The 17,455-nt window shown below is 43.4% G+C and overlaps 1 protein-coding gene across 14 annotated transcripts in view; it reads left to right on the plus strand.

The window, feature by feature from the left end:
* CHD9 (chromodomain helicase DNA binding protein 9) overlaps positions 1 to 17,455 on the plus strand; it is a 247,375-nt gene that overhangs the window by 38,838 nt on the left and 191,082 nt on the right. For 5 of the 14 annotated variants that reach the window (XM_060084506.1, XM_060084521.1, XM_060084519.1 and 2 more), the window contains exon 1: positions 13,152 to 13,183. The exons of 4 other annotated variants lie outside the window; for them this stretch is intronic. The gene's annotated coding sequence lies outside the window, so the exon portion shown is untranslated. 5 more of the 14 variants (XM_060084507.1, XM_060084510.1, XM_060084515.1 and 2 more) reach the window with 4 other exon arrangements.

Raw genomic sequence — 17,455 nt, forward strand, 5'->3', positions numbered from 1 at the left:
TTCAATAGATTGTTTGGGGGGATTTAAGGTGATCAGATGTGTTGTTTTTGTGATACTATATATACCTATCAAATAGAGTCGTATTTGCTACTAAATAAGCTTTTCCTGGTTCCCATGATTTGGTAAATTATATCAACATTTCACAGTTATCTGCAGCTTCTAGGGGCTCTGACACTGGGAGAAATCTGAAAGTCACTCGACTGACTTTTAAAAATTAGCTATAATTTATTGATAATCTAATATGTGCCGGTTTTAGGTATATCATCTCTAAGCTTCAGATTATTTGCACTGCAAAAGAGATTTTTTTTTTTTGCGGTACGCGGGCCTCTCACTGCTGTGGCCTCTCCCGTTGCGGAGCACAGGCTCCGGACGCGCAGGCTCAGCGACCATGGCTCACGGGCCCAGCCGCTCCACGGCATGTGGGATCCTCCCGGACCGGGGCACGAACCCGTGTGCCCTGCATCGACAGGCGGACTCTCAACCACTGCGCCACCAGGGAAGCCCCAAAAGAGATATTTTTAATCTCTATTTTACTAATAAATAAGGAAACTAAGGCTAGGTGAGGTTAAAGACTTACCTGGACCACATAGGATTCTAACCCATACCTGTCCCAGCATGTTCTCAGCTAGACAACCTCAAAGGTCGCTTCTAACCTTGAGAAGTTAGGAGGCAGGAGTTCTTCTGTTTTAAGCTGTCCTAGGATCAGCTGCAAAACTGCTGTCAACTTGCAACTTTCCAGATCCTCTTACCTACTGAAACCCTTGAATTAAGTTTCGTTAACTCATAGTTATTCAAGTTTAGTGCCCTGATCTTTACTAATAAGAGGGTCTCTGAATTTAAATAGTCTCTTGCATAGCCAGGACATCTTCTGTAGCAGATGAAAGAACTTTAGATCAGACTTTTGGGGATGAATAAGTGTACTTATCGTGTTATGTCTGTACTTGGCCAAGCTGAGTTTCTCCTGTTGCAAAAGAAATGGCTTTCCCTGTTGGGTGATCTACCTACTGTTCTGGTCTAATGGATTCAGTTTCCCTAGTGGACAAGTTTTTTGTTCAACACTTTGCTGGGCACATAGTACAGCCTAGGTCAGTATTTCTAATGACTGTAACCATTTATTATGGATTTATTTACTTATTTATTTGCTTAAAAGTTCACCTACATGGGCTTCCATGGTGGCACAGTGGTTAAGAATCTGCCTGCCAACGCAAGGGACACGGGTTCGAGCCCTGGTCCGGGAAGATCCCACATGTCATGGGGCAGCTGAGCCCGTGCACCACAACTACTGAGCCTGCGCTCTAGAACCCGCGAGCCACAACTACTGGAGCCTGCACACCTAGAGCCCGTGCTCCGCAACAAGAGAAGCCACCGCAATGAGAAGCCCATGCACTGCAACGAAGAGTAGCCCCCTTTCGCCGCAACTAGAGAAAGCCCACGTGCAGCAACAAAGACCCAATGCAGCCAAAAATAAATAAATTAAATAAATAAAAAATTTAAAAGAGAACTTATAAAAAAAAGAAGTTCACCTACAAGACAGTAGACCAGTAATTTTCATTTACACACCACAACATTTTCAGAGAATAATGTTTGTGAACATTATTAGTAAGAAACAGAAATGTGAGGTAGAGAGCATAGGTGTTCTGATTCTCATTTAACAGGCAAGAAAAATTGTTTATAATTCATTCAGTTGGCAAGTGGTAGGGCCTGAATTTCTACTTGTAATCCTGTGTGTGCTCCATTTTACTATAGTCATTTGGTTTTTCTAACTGGAGGGGAAACCAATTGACTTTCAGCATGAATCTAGGTTTTGTTAACAGTTCTGATGGTGATTTTGAAAATTAAAGAAAAAATAGTTTATTAATCACACAGCTTGAGAAAAATATCAATAACCATTGCTTTTCCTTAAAAAAAAAAAAGTAGAGGTCCCAATTATTCGTAAGGTCTTCAAGTTTAGAGTTTGCCATAACAAAAAATATGGACAAGTGTTTCTGAGCCCACCACTACTTGGTCTCTGTTTCCTGCAAGAAAGAGGATGGAATTTGGACACATCCCTCTGGGAGCATTGTTTTTTATTCGCTTTGCACTTGAGTGATCGGTTGATTGCCTCTGACTTCTACAGCTAAATGAAGGGGTTTGTTGATGACTTTCTTTTATGAAGGAAGAGAGAAGTGTGCTGGAACTTTCCCCTTTGAGTTTGAGGTTTTGAGAGCAGGTCCTAACAGATGAACCTCAGTTACTTGGGTGCCTTTCTCTTTCTTTCCTGGGAGGTTAATTTTTCATTTGGTTTGTGCCTAATTCTGCCCCTTTGCAATAGCGAGGCAGGTATCCAGAAGCCACAAGTGTAGTCTGAAGAACACTTTAGGTTGCCCTAGACAGAGGTGACACAGAAACGACTCACCTAGAAGATAAGAACATGGTAGTTGGGTAGTTATTCAGTTTCGTGTCACTTAGAGCAGTACTTTCTACCTTGGCTGAACAAGCAATGACACAAAGAGGTTTTAAAATGTATTGGTGCCTGAGACCCATCACCCCTAGGTTGGGGCAAGGTCTAAGCAAAGGTAACTTTTGGTTTCCCAGGTGATTCTAGTATGCAGTTAGTTTTGAGAATCTCTCATTGAGGCTTCCAATATCTTATTCAAAACCAGGTGAGATAACCCCAAATGACAGCAGTTCTTTCTCCCAGGACATTACAGGTATTTCGGGTGAACATTTCATTCAGTGAAAAATACACATTCCTGGGCCTCCCTGGTGGCGCAAGTGGTTGAGAGTCCGCCTGCCGATGCAGGGGATACGGGTTCGTGCCCCGGTCTGGGAGGATCCCATATGCCGCGGAGCGGCTGGGCCCTTGAGCCATGGCCGCTGAGCCTACGCGTCCGGAGCCTGTGCTCCACAACGGGGGAGGCCACAACAGTGAGAGGCCCGCATACCGCAAAAAAAAAAAAAAAAAAAAAAAAAAAAAAAAAAAAAAAAAAAATACACATTCCTTTTTTTTTTTAAGTGAGATTTTTAAAAAAAATTTTTATTTTATATTGGAGCACAGTTGATTAGCAATGTTGTGTTAGTTTCAGGTGTACAGCAAAGTGATTCAGTTATACATATACATGTATCTATTCTTTTTCAAATTCTTTTCCCATCCTGGTCATTATGGAATATTGAGTAGAGTTCCCTGTGCTATACAGTAGGTCCTAGTTGGTTATCTATTATAAATATAGTGGTGAAAATACACATTTCTTGAGCACCTGTGTTCTAGGTGTTGAGAATACTTGCAGGAACAAGACTGAGCCTGCCTTGGCCTCGAGATGCTTGGTTTCTAGTGGGCAGAGACAGACACACACACAGGACTGTGGTGTTTAGAAGGAAACCACCTGAGTAATTAGGGGTCAATGAAGGCCTCTGTGAGGAGCAGCCATACCTAGAACCTACGGAAAGGCAGAGGGAATAGAGGGTGAAAAGTTCCCGAGACAAGGAAGAATGGTATGTTTGAGGAACAGAAAAGACTGCAGTCACTTTTGTTTATCTACAAACAGGAGTGCCAGAGAATGAGCAAGCTCCAGCCTGACATTTCTTACAGTTTCCACAAATCACTCAGTATATTCTTGCCAAATAGTACACACTCTGCAAAGGGAACACAAGGAGAAGTGTCTTCTAGGAGCCAGGGAACTGTGTGCTGGACAAAGAGGGCTCCATGGGATTAGCCAAAAATTGCTGACTATGAGAAAAAGTTAGGCAGTCCTCCATGACACTGAGATAAACCGTGAAAAAAGGGAAAATTCAATTATGTGTTTGATATCCAGAGGATTTGGCCTAATTCTTTGGTCTTTTATCTTGTTGCTAACCATCACTCAAATACAGCCAATCAGCGAGGCAGAACTGGCCCCATTTTGGAGGAAATTCAGTTCTCTGACATACTAGTTTTGAGGTCTCTACCCAACCAAACTTTCTGGAAGGTGAAATGTTTGTCAAACATTTGTAATGTTGGAGAAATCAAATATGTGCCTGTAGGAGACAATTTCTATGAATTTCTTGTTTTAAGAAACATTGACTCAGCTCCATTCCTGGTTTCCACACAAGACTTCTACTTAAACTGCGCAGGGTCTGAGAATTCCCTGACAGTCCAGTGGTTAGAACTCCACGCTTTCACTGACAAGGGCCCAGGTTCAGTCTCTGGTTAGGGAACTAAAATCCCGCAAGCCATGTGGCGTGGCCAAAAAGAAAAAAAAAGAAATTGTGCAGGGTCACTAACTGCTTACTATCTAATGGTAACCAGAAAGCTACACTGACCTACTTTCAACAAAATTTTCTAAGGCCTCTCTGCTCTTGAATTAAAAAAAATTTTTTTCAGTCATATAACCTGGAATTAATTTTCCTGGTTGGCATGTTGTTACTCTTCCTCTATAAAACAAACCATGGGGTTCAGTGCAGAGAAAACAACTATAGTGAATATGCATCCTCAATCAGAATGTCCAGGAATTCCAATAATCTCCACATGCTTTTACGTAGGACCGCATGCTGCCTTGATAAAAAAAGAGTGCTTTAAAAGGTGATATTAATAAGAAAGATAGCCCTTCTTAAGAAATCCATATGAGGTAAGAAAAAACTCACTCAGTTATTTTAAAAAAATGCAAGACCATGTAATGATTAAAGGATTTATTTTATTCCTAACAATAATATACGAGTTTTATAAGCTCTTTCCAAGACAGAATAAGGAGCGTGAAACCTGGCCGATGGAATTATGGAAAGATGGTGACCAAATTATAGTCATGGCTATAACTAACGAGGAAAAACAAGTCAAGAAATATTCAGAGGAAACCTGGTGCAATTTTCTCTTTTTTGAAGCTTAAACAAGACAAGATGGGTTTAAATTGCACCAGGATGGATTTCTCCTTGAAATAAGATGCCCATAATGCCTATAAAACAAACCAGTTGATTAGAAAAATACATGTCTACAGTTTCCATTAGTCCTTAGGCTCTGTGGTATAGAGCATACGTGGTTTTTTAGTATACCAATTACAGTACCTGTAAATGAAAGTTAAGTATTAATAAATTAATAAAAATAATTAATTAGTGGGTATTATTTACTTGACAAAACTTGCCATGAGGCGAAAGGACTATGCCTATCTTTTTCATTGTTGTATTCCCAGCACCTAGCACTGTACCTGACACTTCACGGATATTCTTTTTTTTTTTTTTTCTTTTTTCTTTTTTGGCCATGCACACCGTTTGCAGGACTTAGTTCCCTGACCAGGCATTGAACCCAGACCCTGGCAGTGAAAGAGCTGAGTCCTAACCACTGGACCACCAGGGAATTCCTTTTCAGAGATATTCTTTAAATATTTGTTGAATTAATTAATTTCTTAAATTACAGCTGCACATCATGCGTTTCATTTCCCCAAACTTGATTTAGATATAACTTCTCCAGGAATGCTTATATTACCCAAAGAGAAGCAGATGAACAAAGAGAAGGAATAAGGTGCTCAGGGATGTCTTATCAAGGAAAACAGCAAAACCTCTTTTTTTTTCCCTGAAGACCTTTTAAGATTAGGACAAGCAACTTTTGTTTGTTTGTTTGTTTTGTTTTGTTTTTGGCTGTGCCATGCAGCATGTGGGATCTTAGTTCCCTGACTGGGGATCGAATCCAGGCCCTTGGCAGTGAGAGCTCGGAGTCCTAACCACTGGACCGCCAGGGAATTCCCAGGACAAGCAACTGTTTATAAAAGTGAAACAGTGGAAGATTTGAACCGTCAAGTAGAATCATGCTTTGAAGTATATTTCTAGCTAAAAGCAGGGGATAAAATAGATACAACTTAGAGACTCTAAGATCTGTCCCTGATTAAGTAGGCCTAAGATAAGAGTTTGAAGAATGGCTGCCTGGCTGAACACATCCTTTGGATGTTGTTATCAGCAGCCACTAGATTTGAAAACAGTGCTGAACATGCTTTTAATTGATCTTTGAGGTGCTCTAAGCTACAACTGAAAGCCTGCCCTTTTTTCTGTTTGCTTGAACAAGAGTCTGAAAAGGGAGGCTAAAGAGCTTTCTAATGATATCCTTTACCCTTTCTTCTAAAAAGAACCTATGTTTTCCACTGAGTTAAGGAAATTTCACAACACCCAGGGGCTAAAGTGAAGTTAGTTTTTATTCACTACTGAACCAACTTTCTTTTCCTAGAGTGGAAAAGTATCTAAGCTCTTCAAGCTACTATTCATCATTGCAGAAAGATGGAAATCATGTTATATTCCATAATATAATGGGGCATAAAACATTTAAGTTATGGATGTACATAAAATGTGTAAGAGATTAAAAAAGCATTCCTAAAGTTTATAAGTACTTATAGTTGGTCTGTGAAACAACATTTTCTTTAGTGCCTCAACCTGTGAATGAATGTCAATAAAGATGAATGAGAGCTTCCCTGGTGGCACAGTGGTTGAGAGTCCGCCTGCCGATGCGGGACACGGGTTTGTGCCCCGGTCTGGGAAGATCCCACATGCTGCGGAGTGGCTAGGCCCATGAACCATGGCCGCTGAGCCTGCGTGTCCGGAGCCTGTGCTCCGCAACGGGAGAGGCCAAAACAGTGAGAGGCCTGCTTACCGCAAAAAAAAAAAAAATGAATGAGAAGATATTTTGTCCACACACATTTGTTCAGTATTTATTATTATTATTATTTTAATATATTTATTTATATTTGGCTGGGTTGGGTCTTCGTTGCTGCACGCAGGCTTTCTCTAGTTGCGGCGAGCGGGGGCTACTCTTTGTTGTGATTGTGATGGCTTCTCTTTGTTGGGGAGCACGGGCTCTAGGCACACGCGCTTCAGTAGTTGTGGAACGCGGGCTCAGTAGTGTGGTTCACGGGCTCTAGAGTGCAGGCTCGGTAGTTGTGGCACATGGGCTTAGTTGCTCCGTGGCATGTAGGATCTCCCCAGACCAGGGATTGAACCTGTGTCCCCTGCATTGGCAGGCAGATTCTTAACTGTGCCACCAGGGAAGTCCCCAGTATTTATTATTAATAATTTAATATTATTTATATGAAAATAATAATCCCTTCTTCTGTAGCCAACACAGCTCCCAGTCTGGTACACATACATGGTGAGGGTAAAGTAAATTATACCAAAGTTATAAAACTGGTGAGCCCAGTGTGAGAAATAACAGTGCCACTCCAACAGTCTTCAGATTAAAACAATTATTTGTTGCTTAATTAATATAAATATAATTAAAATATATCTGTTCCTTTTGTCTCAACATGTGTTCCTATATATGTGTGTGTGTGTGTGTGTGTGTGTGTGTGTATACACATATATACATAATATATGGATTTAATGAATGTAATACTATAAAAAGAAGTTGCTGGCTAGGCATTACTTTTTAAAAAACAGCTTTATTGAAATAGTATTTACTTACCATAAAATTCACACTTCAGTGGTATTTCATATATCCACAGAGTTGTACAAACATCACCACAATCTAATTTCAGAACATTTTCATTACCCGCCATAAGTACCTATTATCAATCACTCTCCATTCTTCGTCCCCTTCCCTCCAACCCAGTCCTAGGCAACCACTAATCCACTTTCTGTCTCTCTAGATTTGCTTATTCTGGACATTTCATATAAATGGAATCATATATGTGGCCTTTTGTATCTGGCTTTTATCATTCTACATAATGTTTTCAAGGTTATTCCATGTTGTAGCATGTAGCAGTACTCAATCCTTTTTTTAAAAAGTATTTATTTATTTATTTAGGCTGTGCTGGGTCTTAGTTGCAGCACGTGGGATCTTCGTTGTAGCATGCAGGATCTTTTTTTTTTTTTTTTTTTTTTTGCGGTATGTGGGCCTCTCACTATTGTGGCCTCTCCCGCTGCGGAGCACAGGCTCCGGACGCGCAGGCCCAGCGGCCACGGCCCACGGGCCCAGCCACTCCGCGGCATGTGGGATCCTCCCGGACCGGGGCACGAACCCGTGTCCCCTGCATCGGCAGGCGGACTCCCAACCACTGCGCCACCAGGGAAGCCCGCATGCAGGATCTTTAGTTGTGGCATGCGGACTCTTAAGTTGCAGCATGCATGAAGGATCTAGTTCCCCCACCAAGGATCGAACCCAGGCCTCCTGCATTGGGAGCACAGAGTCTTACCCACTGGAACGTCAGGGAAGTCCCCTCAATCCTTTTTATGGCTGAATAATTTTCCTTTGTATGGATATAACACTTTTGTTCATCCATTCGTCAGTTGATGGATATTTGGGTTGTTTCCACTTTGGGGCTATTATGAATAATGCTGCTATGAACATTTATGTGTAAGTTATTGTGTGGACATATGTTTTCATTTCTTTGGGGTTTCTGGGTCATGTAATAACTATGTTTAACTTTTTGAAGAACTGTTTACCAAAGTGGCTGCACCATTTTACATTGCCACCAGCAATGTATGAGGGTTCTAACTTCTCCATGTCCTCATCAACACTTGTTATTGCCTGTCTTTTTTATTATAGCCGTCCTAATAGATGTGAAGTGGTATTTCATTGTGGTTTTGATTTGCATTTCTTTAGTAACTAATGATTATTAGAGTGCATTTTATTGTGTGCATATTGACCATTGTATATCTTCATTGGAGAAATGTCTATTCAAAAATACTATGCCCATTTTAAAATTGGATTTAAAAAAAAATGTTGAGTTGTAAGAGCTCTTTATAATCTGGATACTATACCCTTATCAGATGTATGATTTGCAAATATTTTCTGTCATTCTGTAGGTGTTTTTCTTTGCACTTTCTTAATGGTGTTCTTTGAAGCACAAAGGTGTTCTATTTTGATATTCAATTTATTTTTTTCTTTAGTTGCTTGTGCAAACGTTTTTAATTTTAATGAAGTCCAATTTATATTTTCTTTTGTTGCTTATGCTTTTGGTATCATATATAAGAAACCATTGCCTAACCCAAGTTCCTGAAGATTTACTCCTATGTTTTCTTCTTAGAGTTTTATAGTTTTACCTCTTACATTTAGCTCTATCATCCCTTTTCATTTATTTTTTGTATTTGGTGTGAGGTAGGGATCCAGCTTCATTCTGTAGCATTTGAATATACAGTTTTCTTTCTCGATTTAAATGTCTTGGCACCCTTGTTGAAAATCAATTGACTATAAATGTAAAGGTTTATTTCTGGACTCTCAGTTCTATTCCATTGATCTATATGTCTATCCTTGTGCTAGTACCACACTGTCCAATTACTGTAGTGTTGTAGTAAGTTTTGAAATCAGGAAGTGTGAGTCTTCCAACTTTCTTCTTTTTCAAGGTTGTTTTGACTATTCTGTGGGCATCACTTCTGTAGGTCTCACTGAAGTAGGGTCTAATCCTTAGTTTTGCAGTTTTCGGATCTTGATTGTATCAGTTTTTCCCCAAAGTGAACAGTACCAGAGCATTGGTTCATACCCCTCAAACTTGCAAGAAAATGCCAAGTTTGATATACCATATACATTTTGAGATATTCCTTTTTTGGTAACCTCAACCAAAATGCCTGTACAGGGAACTCCCCCTTACAAGGTGCCAAATTAGTTGATAAAAGTTTGCTTGATAAACATGGAATTGGAAACTAAGGCTGAGGGAGGGAAATAGTATAATGGTTAAGAGTTACAGGCTTTAGGGCCAATCAGCTCTAAGTTTGAATCCTATCTCTGCCACTCAATGATTGTGTAACCAGGGCAAGATTTTGAACCCTCTCCATCTGTAAAATGGGGAAAATAATCCCTTTCTCATAGAGTCGCTGTGAAGATAAAATAAAATAACGAATATGCAATACTATAACAAAGTTGGAAGTTGCTGGCTTCCTTGGCTAAACCCTTATAAACCCTTACACAGTACTTGGGACTAGTTAGATTTCAGTAAATGTACCTATTGGAGACACTTGTAGAATGCTTCATTTGGGTTGTGAAGAAAGGCTGTCTGACATAGCACAGGCTTCCTAGTGACCTGAAACATTGTGTCTACAGATATGGGGGTCTTTTTGGTTTGAAAGACTTTGGGTAGGAATGGGCCCAGTTTTACTCTAGAGTGGGATAGAGGATCCTGGAGAGAGCATTGCTACCACCTGGTTCTGGACATTCCATTGCCTGATGGAACTAGTAGGCCAGTGGTACTAGATTTTGATGTTGATGATATTGATTCTTATTAATTTAAATTGCAAAGAGCAGTGTTTACTGATGTAGCCTCTACATTCTGGGATTTAGAGCCATCCTTTGCAATGGTTTTTCCAGAGTGCACATATCCAGAAACCTCAGTTACCAAGAATACTACTAAGATTTCAGAAATAAGCAAAAACTCGTCATTGAGCAAAATAGATGTCAAAAAACCTCATGTGCTTGGGGACTTCCCTGGTAGTCCAGTGGTTAATACTCTGTGCTCCCAATACAGGGGGCCCAGGTTTGATCCCTGGTCAGGGAACTATATCCCGCATGCTGCAACTAAAGATCCCACATGTTGCAACGAAGATCCTTAATGCAGCAAAGAAGATCCCGCATGGCGCAACTAAGACTGATGCAGCCAAATAAGTAAATAAATAAATATTTTAAAAACCACAAAAAACGGCCTTCCCTGGTGGTGCAGTGGTTAAGAATCTGCCTGCCAATGCAGGGGACACAGGTTCGAGCCCTGGTCTGGGAAGATCCCACATGCTGCGGAACAACTAAGCCCATGCACCACAACTACTGAGCCTGCACTCTAGAGCCCATGAGCCACAACTACTGAGCCTGTGTGCCACAACTATTGAGCCCACGCGCCTAGAGCCCGTGCTCTGCGACAAGAGAAGCCACTGCAATGAGAAGCCCGCACACCACAACGAAGAGTAGTCCCTGCTTGCTGCAACTAGAGAAAGCCCGTGTGCAGTAACAAAGACCCAACGCAGCCAAAAGTAATTAATTAATTAATTAAAAACAAAACCCCAAAAAACCTCATGTGCTTAACTCACAGGAGAACCCCACAGAAAATCTTCACTCAAATCTTGAAAGTCTGAACTAATAGAAGTTTATCTGTGTCTAGGTTCATAGTACAATAGAAGCATTAAAAACCAAAAACGGAAAGAAGGTTGTTAGGTAGGACAATGGAGAAGTGTCAGCCCAGTAGTGATAAAGGAGACAAAAAAAAAAAAAAAAAAACCAAACAGATGTAAATTTAATCATAAAAACAGCTTTCTAGAGGTCATTATTATAGGGACAAATCTACATAATTTTGAGGGCATTCATTGGTCATAATAAACTGCAACAGTGTTGATAATGATAATGATGCTCCTTAATCACCAAACTTTATTTTTTCAAAGGGCTGTATTCAAGAAAACGTGAGTTTTCTTGGGGAGAAAAGTTCTGTCAAGTAGGTAAAGTTGATAAGTGAGATGTTACTGGCCTTAGATTTGACTCAACAGGTTGGATTTGCAAACTAAAGTGGTATTCAAATAAGTAGTGTAGCGAGCTCAGAGATGAACTGTTTCCGTGCATTCTTATCCTAGTGTGTAGTTGTTATTAAGTATCCTTGAGGGGAATCGAAACTGTAATTGTAACTTCTCTCAGCAGGGTTTTCTCCTAACCCTTTCAGTATCTCAGCTAAATAGAGTTGTGTTGCTCTTCTCTGGAGAGCCTTCATGCGGAATATGAAGAATGAAATTACTTGGCAACTAGCACTCTGTATACCGCGGCCATTTCCATTCTGGTCAGGCATAAACAAGCACAGTGACATTGCTCTGTGCTTCTTTGTGAAGACAGAAAGTCAAGAGACTTCTGTCAACTGTAAAGTGAATGTTAGATATCACCCTCCTAGGATCTGAAACGGTAAACAGTTCCGAACAAACATCAGGTAGGATGGCTGGAGTTTTAACGTTCCATTATTTTGTCTTCTTTCGTTCTAATATGGATGCTGAAGTTTTAGTCAGGTATTAAAGCCAGCTCAGGGCCTGAAAGAGAGACCGGTAGAATTTTAGAATCGGAAGACTTTTAGGAAAATGTGTTCAGCCTCTTCATTTCACAGAAGGGAAAACCGAGGCCTTGGGACACGTTATGATTTAATGTAGGTCACTCAGTTAATTAGTGACAGAGCGAGAGGGAACCCAGGTGTCCCTACGTCTTCTTAGGCCGTGGTTTTCTATACGCCCCCTACTCCTGGACCAGCGTCACCTTCTCCCCCCCCCTTTTTTTCTGGCGGGGGCGTGGGGTCTTTCTTTCCCTTCATAGCTGTGCAATTTAGAACGTGGGCCTGACCATGGAGATGACTAGGTGTGTCAGCCCCAGCTCTCCACCACTCGAGGCGCATACTCTCTCTAGATTAGGACTTGGGGCTGGATCTCTCCTCAGCCTGGTGCCTTTTCCGCGGCAGGTGCTTAGCACCTGGACTGAATCGCTGCATCATCGCGGCGACACTCTCCTTGCTCCCGATTTTACAGCACAGGCGTGTGCCACCGCAGTCTCAGAGCGAAGTGAGAACGAGGGTCCAAGACTACGGCCGTGTCAAAAGGGGGGCTCTAGAAACTCTCGCGGTTCCTCGGCGGCCCCGGGCTGGCGGGGAGATGCCCAGCGTGTGAGTGACCTCGGCGCCGACCCCGCCACCGGTCAGCCCGCGGCTAGGGCGTGCCTGCCGGGCCTGACGTGGCGGCCCGGCCGCGGGGAGGGGAGAGGCCGCCGCGAGGGCGCGGCCTGACGTGGCGGCCGCGGCGGGGCGGCGACGGGAGCCCGGGCCACTGCACTGCCCCGCGCTCCGGCCAGAGGGCGCCCGGCCCCAACACTTCCCCGCCCCGAGGCCGCCCAGGGCTCTCGGAGTAACCGCACCGGCGATTGGGTCGGCGGCGCGGCGGGGCCATGTTGGAGCCGGGCGGCGACCCCGCCTCCCGCCGCCCTCCGCCCCAGGTCAGGCCGGGCCGTGAGGGAAGGGGAGCGGCAGAGGGGATCCTCCCTCCTCGGTCGCCCGACGCGGCGGGAGCAGCGGCGGGAGCTGCCGCCGTCTCCACCGCCCCTCCGAGCCCGGGCCAATCAGCGGCGCGGGCACAAGTATGCAAATGACGCGCCGGTGCTGCCGGAGTGCCGCTCGCAGGGGCTGGTGGGGTCGCGCTGGGGGAGTGAACTGGGCCAATCAGGCGGGTGCGTGGCGGCGCGGGGGAGGCGGTGCCCCTTCACTCCTCCCTCCTCTCCCTCCCGGCCCCGCGCTGACAGGGGGGCCTGGCCGCGCCGCCGGTAAGTGCTGCAGCCGCCCGTCGCTGCCACCCGCCGCCCCAGGCGTGGGGAGGAAGCCTGGGGGCGCCGCTGGGCAGTGGCCGCTGCTCAACTGGTGGGGAGAGGCGGGGGCGGGTTCTGTCAGCCGGGTGGTCGCCTGAGGCCGCCCCCGCCCGGCCAGCCGCGCGTGTCAGTCTCGGTCGAAGCGGGGGGCGAAAGGGGCGCCTCAGTCATGGCGAAGCCCGAGAACCCGTGAGCGGCGGTGAGTACGTGCCGCCGCCGCCGCTCCGCCGAGGTGGGGGGGTCGGGGCAGGCCGGGCCGCGTTGCCGCCGCCGAGGTGAGGGGCCGGCCCCCGGGGGCGGGCGGGCGAGGGCGCGGGGAGGCCGGGGAGGGGCCGCTGCCCGCACGTGCGGCCCAGCCCGCCCGCGGCCAGCCCCGCTCCTGTCATGGCTGCGGGCTGCTGCCCCCGCCCCCCAGCACGCAGACCCCGGGGTCCGGACCCGGCCGCAGCGCCTGTTGCGTCGGATGGAGGTGAGGGCAGGGCGGGCCGGGCGTGGGTAGGCAGGGCCCCCCTTCCCTGCCCCGTGTGAGGTCGGGGCCTCCCCGTCCGCTCGCTTCCCTCCCGAGGGTCGGGCTTCCCTCCATCCTGCAGCCTCTTCCCCCGCCCGCCTTTCTCGCCTCCGTGACTCATGACAAGGCGTCCCGCGCGAGTGCTGGGTGCCCTCGAGCCCTGGACGCCCTCGGTGCTTTTCCAGGCCTAGGCGTCCGGGTTACGACCGCGCTGCCTCTCTGTGATCCTCCGTCCCGAGGGCCTCTCCACGTCTGCAGCAGGGCCGGGACCCCGGACCCCACCAGCCCCTGTGTGTGTCGGGCCTCCGCCGCGACTCCTGCTTTCTTGGGATCTGGGTGTGGGACGTGATGGGTGGTTCCAGGGCTCTCTTCGCGGACATGCATCCCAAAGCCAAGCACGACCCAGAAAGCCTGGGTGTCTGACTGGCCTGTCGCAGTCGCCAGCTCAGAGTGGTTTCTGTTTGTTCCTTTTTTGGTTTTGTTTTGCCTTTGTTTTTTTCTTGTTTTGTTTTGTTTTTAAGGAAAATAAAACTTTTCAGAACAAAGCAGACAAGAATTTGTTTTTTTAATGGTGATATTTACACTGTTACTTTCTTGAAAGACTGGGATTTGACGCTTTTGTGACTTTTATCCGTTTATGTGAAATACTCATAAGTACCTCAGAGTCCCCGCCCCCGTTAAATAAAGTTTATTTTCCTTAATGCAGTCATTATCGCAGTTTAATTTCTCAGTTTTGCATTCCACTTTTCAGCTTTTCCTTTTCTCTGATTTCAGTCTCACCACTTTTACTTAAGTAGCTATGATCTTGAAAAGGAAAGAGGGCTTGTTTTGTAATGTTACTCTATCTAAACTCTGTAGAATTGTACAGGTACTTAGAACCATTAGGTCTACGAACACTTGAATATACAGAAACTGAACTTAAGGGGGGATTCCACTTTACAGAGGGAGGTTTGTGCTGTGTTTGTTTTTGCAATGCAAAAGGATGAACGTAGTGTTTCTTTTCTGTTTGATTTACAGTACTTGAATTTAAATGTGACTTTTTGCTCATAGGTAGCACAGAGCCTTCCATATGATTGATATTTGATAAATATTTACTAAATGAAAAATATCTATTGCTCCAAGCAAGTAAAACCATGTATCTTCCAAGACTTTTCTGTTTATGCTTCCACTGCCTTAGCACTTCACATTAAATCGTTGTAGTGTACTACAAAGTATTGGCAGGTCTCACTCCTTGGGGAATTTCCTATAAAATGCAGATCATATAATATAGACATAAAATGATCTGAGAAACAACAAAGTAGTTGCTTCCCAGTTTTGCTTCTGGTATCTCTGTCATCCTTGAACGGTTTTAGGAGAGTGTGTAATTGAGGGTTAAAAAACAAAAACGTTGTGATTGATTAACTAGGAGAAGATGATGTCCTAAGGACATAGGAGATAGCAGTAGGAAGAAAACATTGTGCTGGAGTAACCAGTAAAGCCTTCTTGACTTGGAAGGAGTGCTGATTAGAGAGAATCAGGACTTTGTCACTTTACTAGCTATATAGATGTAGTCAAGTTTCTTAAATTCTGTGAACCTTGGTTTTCTCCAGTTTGACAATTCTGTGATTCTAAGTATCCTGAGATCCTCCTTGAAATGCAAAAATTATGCTTGGATTTAAGTGTTAGAAAAAGCAGAGGTTTTGAAAGAAATAGTGTTATATTGGTATTTCAGGTAAGTTGGCCTTAACCGGAAAACATTTTTAGAATAACTTCAAGTAGGCAAGCATGAATAAAGATAAGCAGTGTTGTCAATGGAAAAAGCCCATGACAAGATAAGATTAATGAAATCATAGCATTTTCAATTTGGAAGTATCTCTAGAAACTTTTAACTCCAAACCCCTTATCTCATATAACTGAATGCCTTCCATAAGGCATTGAACTAGACCTTGATAATTTACCTATGGAAACAAGATAGAACTGAAGGAGAGGCTTGTGTACATTTAGGAGGTAGGAACTGAAGTGACATTACAGATTTAGAAGTAAAATCTATTGAAGCTTCTACCAATAGTAAAAGTGTTGGTACATATGAATATTTTAGATTTTCTGAAGAGTTAGATCATTGAAATAAATTTAGTACACGAAAAAGTCAACTACTTCGACAGAGAAGAAAAAAATGAAGTCCTAGAGAGATCAAAGGCTGTAAAGGAAAAATAAATATGATTGAAATAGTAGATCTACTGGGGAAATTTCATCAGGTGTCAGTATAGTGAATAAAGAACACAGTGATAGGAATATGGAAACTTGAGGTAGTTGGTCAGAGTGAAAATGAGTTATGAAAACTAATTATGAGAGTGTGTTGTCATAAATGTTTGAAAAACTTTAAAAGCCAAAGATTAGAATTAGAAGGGATTTATGGAGACTGAGGTAGAATGATTTTATTGTAACCTTTCAAATGTTTTGTAGATGTTGTGGTCTTAACGTGATTAACATGTTTTAACAAAATACAGATTTCTTACATGATGAGAGATTTAGTTTTTTTACACTTACCTACTTTGTAAGTATAAGTTGCCACATTCCAGTTCTATAATTGTCTTCTAACACTTTGTGTCTCTTAACTCCTTATTTGGGCTTCACTCCCCATACATTCTACCTCTCCACATTTTACCAGTCTGAATACTCAGGTCATATTCCACCTTGTGAAAAAGATCATCTCTCATCATTGTAGCCCTTAAGGATTTCTCCTTCCCATGAAATCATACCATTATTTGTCTCACCTATTTGACATCGAGTACAATTTCCTGGCATTCCTTCTATTGTATTGCCTTTGAGTTTGCAGGAACACTTTTTGCTCCTCTCTTTTGGTAACAGTTGGAAAGTTGATCAAGTGACGATGGGAGACCCAGAGGAGGGGAAGCCACTTCAAGCTGTAATTTGTTTCCTGGATTCTAGGTCATGCACATCCATTCATTCATCCACTAAGCAGATTTATTAAGTGATGCTTTTACTTATTAATTTATTACATGTTATGTAATCCTTGCCTTTGTAGAATCTACAGCCTAATAGTGGAAACACATAACGAACAAGCAAGTAAATGTAAAATTACAATTTGGGGTGAATTCAGTAAGGGAAAAGAGTGCTATGAGAGAAAAATGGGGAGGGTTTTAGTTTGTACGGTCAGAGAAGGCCTCTCAGGTGGTGATATTTAAGTCAAGACGTAAAGAATAAGAAACCAGGCAGGAAAAGAGTTTCCTAGAATGGAAAAAAATACGTATGAAGGCAGGAGAGAGGTTAATATGTTGGAAGAAATGAAAGAAGTTCAGGGTGGCAAGAGGATGATAATGGAGGGAAACCGTGTAAGATGAAATGAGAGAGGCAGAGAGCAGATCATGCAGGGCCATGCAGGGCCTTGAAGGACATGTTAAAGACTTCTGGGTTTTACTAAGGACATTGCAGTCATTGAAGATTTTGAAGCAGAGGAGTAATATACTTTAAATTTTTAAAACATCACTTTGGCTGAGAATGGACTGGAGAAAGGCAAGGGTAAAAGCAAAGACATTGTGCTACTACAGTTGTTGAGGTAAGACATGATGATAACTGGAACTAGGGTAGCAGCTGTAGAGAAGAAGGAATGGAAAAGGATATATGTGTATATGTATATATAAAATTTGATTTGATAGAGACAGGAGATGGGAATGGTGGTGGAGTTGACAACTGCGTGATGAATTGGATGTAAATGAAAGGTG

This window comes from Mesoplodon densirostris, chromosome 19 (assembly GCF_025265405.1).
Source record: "Mesoplodon densirostris isolate mMesDen1 chromosome 19, mMesDen1 primary haplotype, whole genome shotgun sequence".
NCBI classification, from domain to species: Eukaryota; Metazoa; Chordata; class Mammalia; order Artiodactyla; family Ziphiidae; genus Mesoplodon; species Mesoplodon densirostris.